Source organism: Ambystoma mexicanum, chromosome 3q, assembly GCF_040938575.1.
Source record: "Ambystoma mexicanum isolate Mex_15411 chromosome 3q, UKY_AmexF1_1, whole genome shotgun sequence".
NCBI lineage: Eukaryota > Metazoa > Chordata > Amphibia > Caudata > Ambystomatidae > Ambystoma > Ambystoma mexicanum.
The window spans coordinates 425,485,506-425,500,282 of NC_090926.1; the positions used below are offsets into that span (position 1 = coordinate 425,485,506).

The window sequence follows — 14,777 nt, forward strand, 5'->3', positions numbered from 1 at the left end:
CGCGGGCACCAGGTGGGATTTGGCGTAGTTCACGGAGAATCCCAGGTCCGTGAGGAGTTGGACGGTCCTTGCCGTGTGGACCACGGCGAGCTCCCTCGTCTTGGCGCGGATGAGCCAGTCGTCCAGGTAGGGGTAGACGTGAATCCCCTCGCGGCGCAGCTGCGCCGCCACCGGTGCGAGGCACTTGGTGAATACCCTGGGTGCCGACCGTAGTCCGAAGGGAAGGGCTTTGAACTGGTAATGACGCCCTTGGACCACGAATCTGAGGAATTTTCGGTGCCCCTTTAGGATGGGAATGTGGAAGTAGGCATCCTCCAAATCCAATGACGATAGGAAGTCTCCTTCCTCCAGCTGACCCAGGACGTGCTGGAGGGTGACCATCCGGAACTTCTGCGCCTTGATGAACTTGTTCAGACGTCGCAGGTCCAGGATGGGGCGCCATCCTCCCGTCTTCTTCTTCACGAGGAAGTATCTCGAGTAGACTCCGGAGGCCCGAAGCCTCCTTGGGACGAGTTCGATGGCGCCCTTTCTGAGCATCGCCTTTACCTCCAGGAGAAGTTGAGGGACGTGAAGTTCTTTTCTGGCCACGGGGGGGACGCGCGGGCACCTTCTTTGAAACTCGAGCGCGTGGCCCCGGGCCAGGGCGTCCAGCACCCAACGGTCGGTGGAGATGGACTCCCACACGCTGACGAAGCCCGCCAGCCGGCCTCCCACCGGGGTGCTTCGGTGGGGGCCCGACCCCAAGGCCGGTTCAATCCTGCTTGGACGCGGCCTTGCCGCCTTGACCTCCTTGGCGACGACAGCGGGGTCCGCTAGACTTGCCTCGTCCTCTGTAGGCCTCTTGCGACGACGAGCGGGCCGCTTGACGGTAGGAAGCGAAACCGCCGCCGGAACCTTTGGAGGCGCCCTTGCCTCCGCCGCTCCGAAAGGGCGTCCGTCGTTGCAGGACTCCAAGGGCCCGGGCCGTCTCAGTATCCGCCTTGATGGCCTGAAGGGAATCGTCCACTGTCTTCCCAAACAGGTTGTTCCCGTCGAAGGGCATGTCCAGGACTCTGGTCTGGACGTCCTGCCGGAAGTCCGTAGCTTTGAGCCATCCACGACGTCGAAGGCAAACACCGTTGCCCAGCTGGCGGAATCCAGTGTCGGCGATGTCCGTCGCCACGGTGATGGCGTGGTCCGAGGCCACCTCACCTTCCTGCAGGATCTCAAGGGCCTCCGCCCTCTTGTCGTCCGGCAGAAAATCCAGCAGAGGAGCCATCTTGTACCAGAGCTCCCTGTCGTAGCGGGCCACGATAGCCAAGGCGTTGGCCGCTTTAATCGTCGTCGCTGCCGACGAGATGACTCTACGCCCCATAGTATCCAATTTCTTTCCCTCGCCGTCCGGCGGGGAAGTCGATGTGGAGGCCGCACCCCCCCCGCTTTCTTCCTGGCTGCCGCGGAGACGACGGAGTCCGGGGTAGGCTGCGCCCGGAGGCATAGGGGGGCCGTGTCCGGGACCCGGTACTTTTTCTCGTACCGGTCTCTTCTAGCTGGCGTCGTGGAAGGGTTCTTGAGGAGGGAAAGGCCCTCATCCCAAATGTCGTCCAACAGAGGCACTGCGAGGACCGTCTTCCTCTTGGCCTCGCGCCGCTGATAAAGGAAGCCTTCCTTTTTCTTCTCCTCAGGGCAGAGTTGGAAAAGCTCGGAAGCCCTGGAGATCATGGAGTGGAAAGATCCGATCTTGTCGGGCGGAGAGGCCCTGGTGGGAGGCGACGACGGAAAATCCTCGTCGTATGCCTCGTCGTCCGTACCAGTCGCTGCCGTGTCAGTCCCCGTATCATCCCCTCGGGTGGACGGGGAGGAGGGCTGGAAGGGGCGCGACGGTTGAAAAGGAGGTGGTGGATGGATCCTTCTTTTCTTGGTAGGGGGAACACCAGAAGGTCCCGGTTCTGGATCCCCCGACGGGAGAGGTTCCTCCGTCGGTAACGGTAGCCTCGTCCTTATCTCGGAGCATAAGGACTGTATGGCCAACAAAATGGCCGCCGAGTTGTCTTGCGGCGCTGGCAGAGGGGAATCCGACGGGCGAGCAGGGGCCCCGTCGGTATCCTCGACGATGTCGTCGTCGTCACCTGCGTCGGGGTCCATTCCGACGGGCTGGCCTTCTTCCACGCCTAGGCCGTGGCTTAAGACCTCGATCAGTTCTTCTTCTGAGGTTGAGGCCGACTCTACGACGACGCCCTGCCCCCCCTTCTCCTTCCCCACGGAGGGTTTCACGGGGGTCCTATCGATGGGCACAAAGGAAGACTCCCTCTGAGGAGGCAGGGAGATTCTGGGCCCTGAGGCCGCCACCACTGGTGCAGCCACCACAGGCTGAGCCAGGGCCGCCGCGACCGTTTCGATAGAGGGCTTGGTCGGATGGATCAAGGCCTTCACCACCTTAGGTGCGCTCACCGCCTTATCCTTGAGGGAGGGGGCACTGCCACGCTCCTCCTCTGCCTTAGAGCTCGACCGGGGCCTCTCCAGGAGCTTCGCCGGGTGCTCGGCCTTCCTCTTACCCGACCCAGAGCGTTGGCTCGTGGAGATGAATCCGACACGGATCCCCGTTGATCGGATGTAGGATCGGTGGAGCTTGAGGCTCTTTTGACCGAAAGAATCGAAGTTTTTGTAAAAAGCGCGAAAAAAATAGCACTAACGCTCGAGAGCAATAGCACGAGGATCCCAACACATGAACGTGCGGTAAAAATCTGAAGATGGCTGCCAGAGGCGGTGCTTAGGTAGAGGGCAGTCATTGGCTGTGGTCAGTATGACGCAGAGACCAGTGATTGGTTATTACTACGAAAGACAGATCAGAAACGAAACTGATACTGGTTTTTTCTTTACCGAGGATTCCCAGCCTGACGACGGGGAATATTCATGAGCATGTGAATCCATGCCAGACCCCATGCTGGAGAAGCACTTTTACGACCCATTTGGAAGATATTTAAGCCATAAATAGGTGTCTTGCCTGACCCCATCCCAAGGAAAGGTGGGCACTCTGCCACACAGAAAAGCCAGCCTTATAGGGTCTAAATGCCACAGCCATGTCCTACGTGGAGGAGCGCATCCTGGGAGGTCAGAGTGCCTTTCACAGTCCATGCCCCCTCTGTGTCCAGTGATCTAGACTCTGAACCTCTAGATTATGGCGCGATACCCTTGACCCATTTTCAAAGACCCATTCCTCGCATGCCTTGGAAAGTGTATAAAGCGCTATTGGATTCCGTTTGGAAGATATTTAATGCTTAGTGTGTGTAGATGCATTCAGGTGTCTGACCACTCACTCTGCGATACAGACAATCTGGCTTCTGAGGGCCCTCGTGCCCAGGCAATAATCCACTACCTGGAAGCTGTAGAGAAGTGCTCCTCCTAGTCCATGCCCCGCTCCCCATCCCTTTTGGGTTGAGTTTACCTCTGGGCCAGAGAGAGAAACAGTATGGATGTAACGAAGGGCCATCCATACTGCGTCTCTTCTCACCGGCCTGGGGGCAGGGGGTTGGGGCTCAGTGGTTAAGAATTATTGACAAGGCGCGCACTCTGTTGCCAGTCAAGTTTTTCCTGCATTGACTTCTCCTCAGCCCAGACTTCGTTCTGCTGGCAGGTGCCCGGGCCCCGGAGCACCCACGTACTCGGCGCCCCTGGTCGTGTCACTTTGTGCAAGGCATACAATGGCTATAGATCAGCAGGAAGGTGTCAAACTCAAAACAATCCCCAAATAAATACACTTTAGTAGCACATAGCTGAGTTAAAGAACAACATTGCCATTGTAGACTGCAAAACCCTTCTGATTTTAAGATTAACCTGCTGTAATCTATTAACACGGGCACTAGTGGTCCAGGGATGAATTATAAATCTCCTTGTCCAATTAAGATTGTTGGTTAGTTGCAACACAGCAAAAATACAGTTACCCAATGATAAAAAAGGGACTGTCCAGTCAAGGTTGTATAAAAATATCTACATTATTATTCAACAGACTACAAAATACAACCCACCATGTAAAAGAATACAGAGGAAAGACAGTTTCAAGAAGGAAAAGGGATGCACTCTGGATACTGGCAGGAGGGTAGTCAGTAAAGTAATGGCAATGGTAAAGTAATCGCAATAGATACTTGCTTTCAGCACAAAGGGAACAAGAGAATGTGTACAGGTGCACACCTGTATATTTTGAGAATTAGACAATATTAACTATTTTTATGGCGGTGCAGAGGAGTAACAACCCTGACACTAGATTGTGATGAACATAGTACAAAAAAAACGGAAAGTGTCCACGAGCAGTGGATCACTCACATCCCCTGCACGTTATTTTACAGAGACAAGCAATAGTTCAGTGTTATTCAATTGTGTAATGTTAGATTGGACACAAATCCAATCGAATTTCAAACCATGTTCTTGGAAGAATATTCACTGGTATAAATCCATAAGTGGACCTCACCAGTATCAAATTTGACTAATGTAACAAAAAGTCATCAACAGTATTCAATATATGCAATCAATTATTAAAGTAAAATTTAAGTAATAGAAATTATTTAATCAAATCATTATTCTGTGTGCTACAAGGCAAGTAGATATATGTCAATATTCTTGTTACTAATCACAAGTTTACAATATGCTCCACGTTTAGAGAGAAACCCTACCTCTCATAGGTGCCCAGCTCGTATCTGCTTGTATATGTTCTAAAATACGCAATTTTCGTGACAAGAGTAGCTAATGTTCAAATATGTAGCACAGATGCCTCAGATTGAGTTGCAGAATACATGAACGTATCTACAAGTAACTGCTCCTGATGAAGGAAACTTGGTTTCCGAAACGCTTTTTATTTAATTTGAATAACCTCTGATATTCACAAATAACCACATATTTGTATCAATATGAAAGGAATATTGTAACTTTGATTGTGTATTTGGAATGTTTTTCTCTTTTTGACTAAATCATTTCTATTACCGAAATTTTACTTTAACAATTGATTGGATATATCGAATACTGTTGATGAATTTTTGTTACATTAATCACATTTTATACTGGTGAGGTCCACTTATGGACTCATACCAGTGAAAATACTTCCAGGAAAATGGTTTGAAATTCGATTGGATGTGTGTCCAACCTAACATTACACAATTGAATAACACTGAACTATTGTTTGTCTGTACAATAACCTGAGTGTGCAGGGGACGCGAGTGATCCACTGCTCGTGGACACTTTCCGTTTTTCAGCACAAAGGGAGCAATGGGTTGTAAAATGTCACCAAGGGCCTTTGGCGAAGGACCAGGGGAACAAAACCACTATGTACCTTGTGCTTGCAGAAGTTCTTGGTGCTCAACAGGTTGAGTCTGTTTCAGGGCACTTTGCAGGTCCTGCAACAGAGTTAAAGACAGGAGACAGCAGCGGGTATCAGGCGACAGGCAGTTCGCTGACAGAGGCTGAAAGCTGCAGGGTGCCTACATGGCGGCTCGGGGTCAAGAATCAGCTCAGTGCCGTTTTGCGGGTCTGAAGCACTGGCCGGGTTGTCTCGGATGAGGTTAGCGACTGTGGCGTGACAACAGTCAATGGTGTAGTATGTTGCAGCTCGAGGGTTTCAACTGGCTCGAAAAATGTCCTTTAATGCAGACAATGGTTGATGCACACCTCCTAGCTTCTTCACTGGGCTCATTTCGTCCTTTAAGGCAGACAGCCCAAAGCTGAGGAGTCTTGCAGGCAAAGGCCTTGTCCTTGGTTTGGTTCAGACACACTGGCAATTCCCACCTAGGAAGCTTGCTGCAGAGCATAGCGGGGCACGCTGTGTGCTGGCTGGGTACTGGAGCTGCTGGAGGGTCCGCTGGATTCTGCATCTCCATCAGTTCCCTGGGAGATGGTTAGAGGAGAGATCTTGCTTCCGTCTTGGGAAATCCTGGCCTTCCTTCACTGGCAGAAGCTGTAAGACAGACTGTACCTTCAGCCATGGTCAAATGTGGAGCTCTTCTTGTTACTCCTTGAGAAGTCTTCAGATCTGTCCAAAAGAGGGGCCTAGCCCCCTTTTAAAGCCAACCAAATGGGCCACAGTGATTGGTGTAGGCCAAGCCTACCTTAATGCACCAATCCTGGGTCCCCACCAACAATCTCCTGTTTGCGTGAGGTCATAACCAGAGTGCTTTGCAACAGAAAAGGTAAAGGGGTGAAAACATGTAATACTAAATCCCACCCATCTTCCTGTCTGTTGTGGATTAAAGGGTCCCTCTAGTAAATGGAGCGCTTTGTCGTTCCTGATTAAAGCGGCAGGTTTCCTTTGAAGCTACAGCAACAGACTGTCTCCATCAATCCACTTACTTGAACCTTTTGAATGGGGTCACCCAGTTTACAGTAGGCAACCCCGCACAGTCCCAGACATGGCAGGTCACTGCCATCGATACTGAGACGCGCGGGAGTTGGCTTCAGGTTGACAGTGCATTATCAAAAGGTTGTTGGGGTTTCCGGTCTCCTTTGTTAAACTCTGCAGACAGGCCCAATGTGGGCCTGTCTGAAGTATACTCTATTCATATGTTAATTATTTTAATTGCTGCCACGATCTCCAGGGGGAAAATAAATAAATAAAAATAATAAGACAGTGCGGATCCATGGAGCCTTTGATAGTTAATTAGGCTGGCCATGGCAGGTGGAAGGTTTTGGCCCTCCACCTTCTGAAATGTATTTCTACTCCCCACGTCAGATCCCAATAGGACAGGGAGGACTGCGCCTGTAGGCTGTGTATGCTGTGCGGTGAGCATAGAAAAATGTGTGCAGATTAGCCCCACACATTTTCCAGAGGTTGATCTACCATTATTAAATTACCATATAAAATTCTAAAAAAGCCCAGGTGAGCACACATGGTCGAATTCCTCACACAGGACGAGGCAACTAAACCCTAGGATGAGATGGTCAGACATGGCTGCATTATGCAGATTAACTCCCAGTACAGCCGAGTCTCATGCAAAGAGGAGTCCAACCCACCTCACCACTAGTACCAGCCCCATAAATTGAATAGCTGGCCACAAGGACCAACAAGCTGTTCAGACCAGGGACCTGCTCCCATGAGAGTCTTCGATTAAAACACTATTTAGAATCTCCCATAGATACTCTCAGCTTTTCAGTCTATAGGACCTTGCCGTTCGTGGCCTAGCGAATAAGTAGAAGAGTGTGTGTGTGTTTTCTCCTGTTCACTTAGACATCGCTTCAGCACACCTAGGCAGTGCAGAAGGCCTTAAAGCATGTACCCGAGACACCAGACAGTCTCTGCATACAGGTCATATAAGAGTTTCCCTTTTACGGTATGGACCTTAATGTGAATGTCTCTTGACCAAGTGACCCTGCCCTGTGGCATTTTCAAACTCCCCTATAATGTAATTCTCTCAAACTTCATTTTGGTCAGATGGCTTATTCTCCAAGTCATTACATACCAGAGCAACGCTTGTTTGTTATCTCGTCTCCCCCTAAGGGCCAATAGGTAGATTTTATGTGGTGGAGATCCTTTTTGTTAAAATCTCATGTTGTGACGCCGCCCTCCTCCCCCCCACCCCCCCGACTCATTTGCACACAGCCAATTCCAAGGTCGGACACTTTCCATCAGAGGGCTTCGATTTACCAGAACCCCCAGCAAGAAGCCATTTAATAGGATGACCTGGTTGGTAGCTCCCACAACTCCCAGCAACTCAACCAATCTCAAGGTCACACATCCACAATACACTAAACACCAGAACACTAAGAACATCCTTCAGGAAAGTTCTGCCGGCCAATAAGAGAAGCACTCATTCCTTTTCTCCTTTACATTTAAATGCATTTCAAATTAAAATAGTAAAACCTATACATTCATCCCGCGGATCAGTCGCCTGTTATGTTTTCATTTCCCTACATGCCACGAGATAAACCTTTAAGTTTTTGTTTCTGGCTCCACGCAGACCAATCCGACTGTCACCGTGGGGTGGGATCACTATTCAGCTCTACACGGACAAGGCTCGGTGCTTTATGCCCACGACCGTGGTGATGCTTCCATTATAAAAGAAAAAAAAGTTTGCAAGAGCAAAGGTCCCTTGCAATGTTGCACTCATATAATCCAATATCCTTACCGTGTGTTCAGACTACGGGCTGCTGAACTCCCCGTCAACCAAAAGTGCCTTACGGTCATTAAATGTGATCAACGTGCTATACAATAAACACAGAATAGAACATGGAGAAAAACGAAAAGGGCGTTTAACACTCAATTGCCCATTGCCAATAGCAACCTTAAACTGCATGTAGATTGCTGCTTTGTGGCTCAACAAACTGCTGTTAAACACAACAAAGCCCAAAAGAAACAGATGTGGTCTGTGGAAGCACAGCACCCCAACAACAATAGAGTGAGACTTGGGCCATGCAATATATTACCGCAGCTGCAAGAAACACGGTGGCAGCCTGGTTCATTGGCCCACAGTAGCTGGCACGCTAAGGAATGCGGCCTAGCATCAAAGTGCAACAAACTTCCACCGATGCCCATTCGGTTGGTTAGCCGTTCAAGGCAACCCTTGGGTGGTGCTGTGTCAAGCAGCTGCTCAGCCAGCTAACGGCTAGAAGTGCCCGAGGCTACAGAGTAAATCAGCAGTGCGCGTTAGGAAGAGCATAATGCAACGTCTTGCATTCTGTGATACGAGATCATGTTTGTGGGCCCCCTAGTGTACTTTTACCCAGTTCTGCATAAACACCACGTATTCTCCTGCTTCAAACTCTCCGAAACGACCACCCGGCAACACGTTCCAAACGATGGAAACCCTGCCATATGACTCTCCAGTGCCAGATGTGCAGGGCTCTCCCGGGTTATCGATAAAACCAGGAGGCTTGGCAAAGTAAATATTCACAGAGAAGTGCAGCTGCCCAGCACCATTTAAAAAGGAGTCAGCCAAGACTAACAAGTACTTGTTTATTGGGGGGGAGGAGGAGAAGGTGGTTGTAAAGTGCAGCCTTATCGCCAAATATCAAGAGACAATGCTACCCCTCCCCCACCACTGCAAAGAAACCCCTAGTAAACATCACTGGCAAACCATGGCCATCCTTAGGCCACCACACAGAGCAATGAACTTTAAATTATAACTGAGTACTGCTTTAAGGGGCTCCCATTTTCATCACATGAAAATCACAGGGCAAAAGGAACATACACAACATCACCCATCTAAGTCATGAGTCAAAGCAGTGGCAAAACTCAGAGTATCCTCTTTCCCAACATTTAACTGAAAACATAACGTCTCAACCCACAATATAAGTATTAGGTTGCACCTCATAAGCAACAACTCTCCTCCTTTCCCTAACTTGCAAAATTACTGTGGCCCACTGAATATCTATTAACAATTGAGTAGCCCCACTTTTTCGTATTGGATAAGAATCATAGTTAGGCCTTGTCTGCATTTCCATTTTCTGGTCAAATTTCCAGTGCTATGCTGATGACACCAAACTCATTTTCAGGCTTCCTTCAGTCACCTCCTCTGCTTCCCTTATCTCCGATTACCTAATCACCGTTCAAAATTGGTGTGCTGCCAACAATCTTTGTTTAAATGCCAACAAGACTGAGATCCTCCTATTTGGTACACCTTCACCATCCTTTCCCCTCACTCTCTGGCCGGCCTTCACTGGTCCTCCTCCTGCACCTACCTGCGATGCTAAGAACCTCAGGGTCAGGCCCGTTTCTTGGCCCGGGAGAGGCAGGCAGCTGCCCGGGGTGCAATTGCCCCGGTCCCTGCCTGGAGTGGTTCACATGTCTGGGTTTGTGGCGGCGATTGCAGAGGGCAGAGAGTTCGGCAGCGCCGTAGCAGGTGCTGACGCTGCCTCTTCTGACTGAAATGTCACGTAGTACATATGTACTACGTGACATTACGTAAGTCAGAGCAGGCTCCTAGCTCATCCCCTCCCTTGACTTTCGGGCCACTCGGGGTGGGGATGGGCTGGGGTGGGGGCATAAAAAGGCAGCTTCCCTGATGGCTGCCCACCTTTGCTGCTGGCAGTATCCTGTGCTCGAGACGGCAGAACATTTTTTTTTGCAGCTCGGATGCGTTTGTGTGCATGGTGCACCACGTCATCAAAAAGAAGGTAGGTGCCATGTTCATTTTATTATGCTTTGTACTTCCAAGTCCTCGGCCCCTTCGTTTGCGATTTCCCTGTCGGAGCCGTACTATGCACATTCCCACTGTGTGCCCCCACTGTGTCCGAATGTGTGCCCCCAGTGGTCCCCATGTCCCAATGTGTGCCCTCACTGGTCCTTCTATCCCAGTGTGTGCCCCCACTGGTCCCCGTGTCCCACTGTTGTGACTCTTGGTCTTATAAATCTTCTCAGAGGATAGAACATGGTAGGCATATCCAACTGTCCTATTGTAGAGGTTAGTTCTACAAAGTTATTGAATCATGATGTAATAAAACCGATTTCATTTGTTTAGCAGTGTTATATTGAGTTTGGGAGTAGCGTGCGGTGGGAGTGGGGCACGGGGGCAGGGTGCATTCCTAGTGTTTCGCCCTGGGCACCAAATGGGCTAGAAACTGCCCTGCTCAGGGTCATCATTGACTCCACACTTTCCTTCCCCACACACATCTCTAACGTCTCTAAAAAGTCAAACTTCTTACTGCACCTCCTTAGGGGTTCCCTGCCTTTCCTCTCCTTCCCTCAGAAGATCACTGTCTCCCAAGCTCTGGTTCTCTCTGGAGGTTGGACTAACAGCCTCTTTCGAAATCTACCTGCCTCCACTCTCCAACCTCTACAACTAATCCAGAACAGGACTGCGAGACTTGTCCTTGGCCTCAAGCCCTGGGATTGTATCTCTCCAGCTCTGAAATCCCTTCATTGGCTCCCAGTGGATTCAAGGATTACATTTAAAACCCTCTGCATCGTCCACAAGGCTTTTTGGTTCATGGGTCTAAAATACCTTCAACTATGCCTCTGTAAATACCACCCTTTCGCTCCTCTACTTCCAACTCCCTACAGGTCAGTCGTTTTTCAAAGAAACGAGCTGGGGGTAGATCTCCGTTTTAGGCTGGGGCCTCGCTTTGGAACAGCTTCCCGGCGACCTTGAAACTTGAGGAGAACCATCTACAGTTCTGGAAGCACCTCAAGACCTTCCTCTTTGCTTCTGCCTTTGGCCCTCTTCTCCCCTGCTGATTTGCTTTCTCTCTCGGCACTGTGCACCTGGCCACCCTCTGTCCTTCGGGCCCTGGAACCTGCTCACCCTGCCACCCTCCTGCATTGCCCCTGGGCCACCCCTTGCACTAGGGCCTATATCTTTACCCATACAGCCCCCAACCACTCTTTTTCTGCACTCATCTGCTACACCCTATCTGACTAACCTAGCACTTTGCCACTTGCCAGCTGCACTACCACTGTTTATCACCTTTATTATATTTATTATTTATTCTGCTCTCTCCTCAGTTCCGCAATTTCTCCCCCCTTCCATGTACTTTCCCCCCCTTTCCCTTCCCCATGCGCGTTAACAATGTCACTGGCCTAGTAAGATCGTTGTTTTTGTTCTCCCCTGTTCCCCTCCCTTCCCCTGGTCGTGCTCTGAAACACTTGTGTACGAGCACGATATAAATAATTTCATTTCATTTCTGCACCAAATCCAGACTCACTTTTACAGAGGATTTACAACGGCCATAGCTACATAGTGCTTTAAGTGGGTTGGGGCTAGCCAGAGTCTTCAAAAACTGGGGCTCAGCCGGGGCTCCTCTATCCCACTACACCAGTATTCTGAATGTCCGCCACTTCTGGACATATTTCCTCCGTCGAACCCGGAGAAAAGCAAGACAATCAGAATTGTATTCTTTTGGTGAGAAATAATCATAAATTAACCCCCCTGTTGCTGGGTATACACATCTATGGTACCAGAAATCATTGATGCCTTCCTGCTACTCAAAATCAGCTTGCAGTGGTACTGGGGAGCATTGCACTCTTCTGCACGCATATTCCAGAGATGTGTGCACAAATGCACATGGGACAGTACAGCGCACGGCAATACTGCCAAATCAAGCTGAATAGCATTTTCACCAAAGGGCTGTACATAGAACATTTTATATACAATTACCCAATCAAAGTTGCTACTCGTCTAACAACCTCAGAATGCTGAAAAGCTGCGTTGGCCTTGCCAGGATTCAAACCTGTAACCTGCACAGTCACAAAGAGCTGGTCAGCAGGGGCGCAACGCAACCTACATTTCAGAGGAGGGGGGGGAGCAGGGAGGTGCTGGTGATGGCAGGGGACACTTAATAGTGGGCAATCGTGGAGGCTCCGCCCCCTCGATTCTATCCAGAGGGTTGTCTAGCATGGAGCCCAAGTAACAAATGGTAGCAGACCAGTGTTACACATAGGCGCGCACACAATTACACATTCACTCACTCATTTAAACAACCCATTTACCATACAACCCATGTACCATACACTCATTTACATGAACACACAGGCACCCATACATCATACAATCATTCATTCACACATACATTACATACACAATGAGCTAATATGCACTGCTAGTTTCAGAAATGGCTTTCCTCACGTCTCTGCCTAAACAAAACAAAAGAAAAAACACAAGTGTGCACATCAGCCCTTTCCCCTCAGATGCGAAAGAGCATATAATGTTCGCATACATCCGTGGGGAGGGGGCTGATGTGTCCATCGGATTTGTGTTTATTTTTTGTTAGGCAGAGAGGCGAGAGAAGACTTTCTTGAAACTAGCAGCTTTAAAGTTATTCTGCGTTTGTACTAATACATGTTTCTGCACAAACACAGTAAAACTTAAAACGATTTCAGGAAAGGCTTCTTTCCCCTCCGACTAAAAGAAAAGTATGGGTACAACGCCATTGAGCTAATCGGCTACAGCCCCACCCCTCAGCTCACATTGTTGGGCTAAAGCCCGATTAGCTCAATGGCGTTGCGCACCTGCTTGCCATTCAACCCGCTGAGCTCTTACGGCTAAATAATGTTTTATAAATGTTTTGCCTCACCGATGACGCCTAATAATAGATGTGCCAAATGTAATGATACTGCAATAGACAAGTATCAAGCCCGCATGGTCCCTGAAGGGATCTTATCCTGTGTAGTGCAGGCTCTCCCCATTGTCAAATATGGGTGCTTAACCTGTGGGCTATCCTCGCAGCTTATCCTGGCAGGACTCCCCCCATTTAAATTGTCACTTTAGACCGTAACCAACAAAACAGGGCCGTCCTGAAACACTTAGTAACAGCACAGCTTCAGAGACGCAAAACAATCCAGGGCAAGACATGGATTGTGCACCAGGCAGCAGGGAAAACCAACCGGCCTTCGACCCACCACCATCAATTGCTAGAAGAATTTGCCTAGTCCCATCAATGGGTCTTTTGGGGAACAGAGGCTAGAAAGCAGTCGTGCTTATGGAATAAGATGGCTGGGGATTAGAAAGGAACCAGCTCCAAGCCCTGAACAATGCAGAGTTGACAGGTCCACCTGTTGCCCTCCGTACACCCAGGCCACAACAACGGCTGGTGACGATCTAACAGGCCCCGTTTGTGACACTGACATCCATCCACATTATGGTACCGGTGATTTCCCGAAATGCCAAAGGGTCTCGGGCCATCAACTGCTCTTCTGGGGATGCCACTGCAAATCGATGTGGAGTGGCCCATGTCGGAGTTCAATAAAGCATTTAAGCAGGTTTAGCATGACTCTTTCGTGTCTACAAGGCATAGTGAAATCAGATGGGCTTGGCGTGTGTCTCGCAGGAGTGAAGATAATTGTAACGAATGCATAATGCATTCTGGCCAGGGCCAGCTGAAGATGTGCCAGGGCTCCTAGGCCTAATTGGAAAGGTTTGCCGCCCGCCCCCCCCCCTCCCCCTCCTTACACTTGCACGCAGCCGATTTAAAAATAAAAAAAGTCACTTAGGGGTAGTTCAATTATATTGGAGACAAAAGGAATGCAGTCAGAATGCTAATAGCTGCAGGTTATCACAGGATAGGCAACCCGCAGAGAGCAGAGCCATTCAATGTCCAGTCAAAAGCTATTAATCGCTCTTCATCAGCAAGGAGTGAAAGTATACGAAACCTAAGAAAAAACACGAGATAAGGCTGATGGATACAGCAAGAAGCCCGAGGGGGGGTGACGGCCGAGGATACCTGCAACGACACTTGTAACCCGTGCGCACATTTACTTCCCTGGGGTGTGCATTCTGTCATAAGACTAGCAACATGGGGCAAATGATCGGGGGGACATACTGAGGCATAGGTCCATTGCAACCGAAAATGTTGAAAGGCCCCGACGCCGTACCTGATAATGAATTTCCTGTGCGGGCGAGTACGTTGATGTTTTTGGAAGACAAGGCGCGTGATGGGAGAGTGCAAATATGACCAAAGAGGGTGACGCCACCAAACACAGGTGGCCTATTTATAGAAGTCTTCTGGGACACTTCCAAAGGGCGATACAAGGGAGCAGCTCGAGGGATTGTCCGCCTGTGGAGGGTTGCACTTTGATCGAGGGCTTTTGCATAGGTTGATTTATTACATGCAGGGGGAGCTCACCCCCCCCCCCCGGTCTGCCACATTTTCCCCTCCGCTGGATTAACCGGGATGCTGTGCAGATTTTTATGCATGGTCTGAGCAGAAGAAGGTACACGGTGACCAATCGATAGTTGCAAAAGAAAAAAAAAAAAAAAAAAAGTTTTCGACAACGGCCGTAGTTTGAATCCGGATGGGCCCTTTGAAAATCTCTGAATTAAAGACTTTCTTTTTCTCGATACCCGCTCCTATGGAATAGCCTACGCTGTCCACCTCCAGGCGGCCTA

The 14,777-nt window shown here is 49.6% G+C and overlaps 1 protein-coding gene across 4 annotated transcripts in view; it reads right to left on the reverse strand.

Annotated features, from left to right (window-relative positions):
* The window catches only part of PCDH1 (protocadherin 1), a 635,879-nt gene that overhangs the window by 611,762 nt on the left and 9,340 nt on the right, over positions 1 to 14,777 (reverse strand). The gene's annotated exons all lie outside the window — the stretch shown is intronic.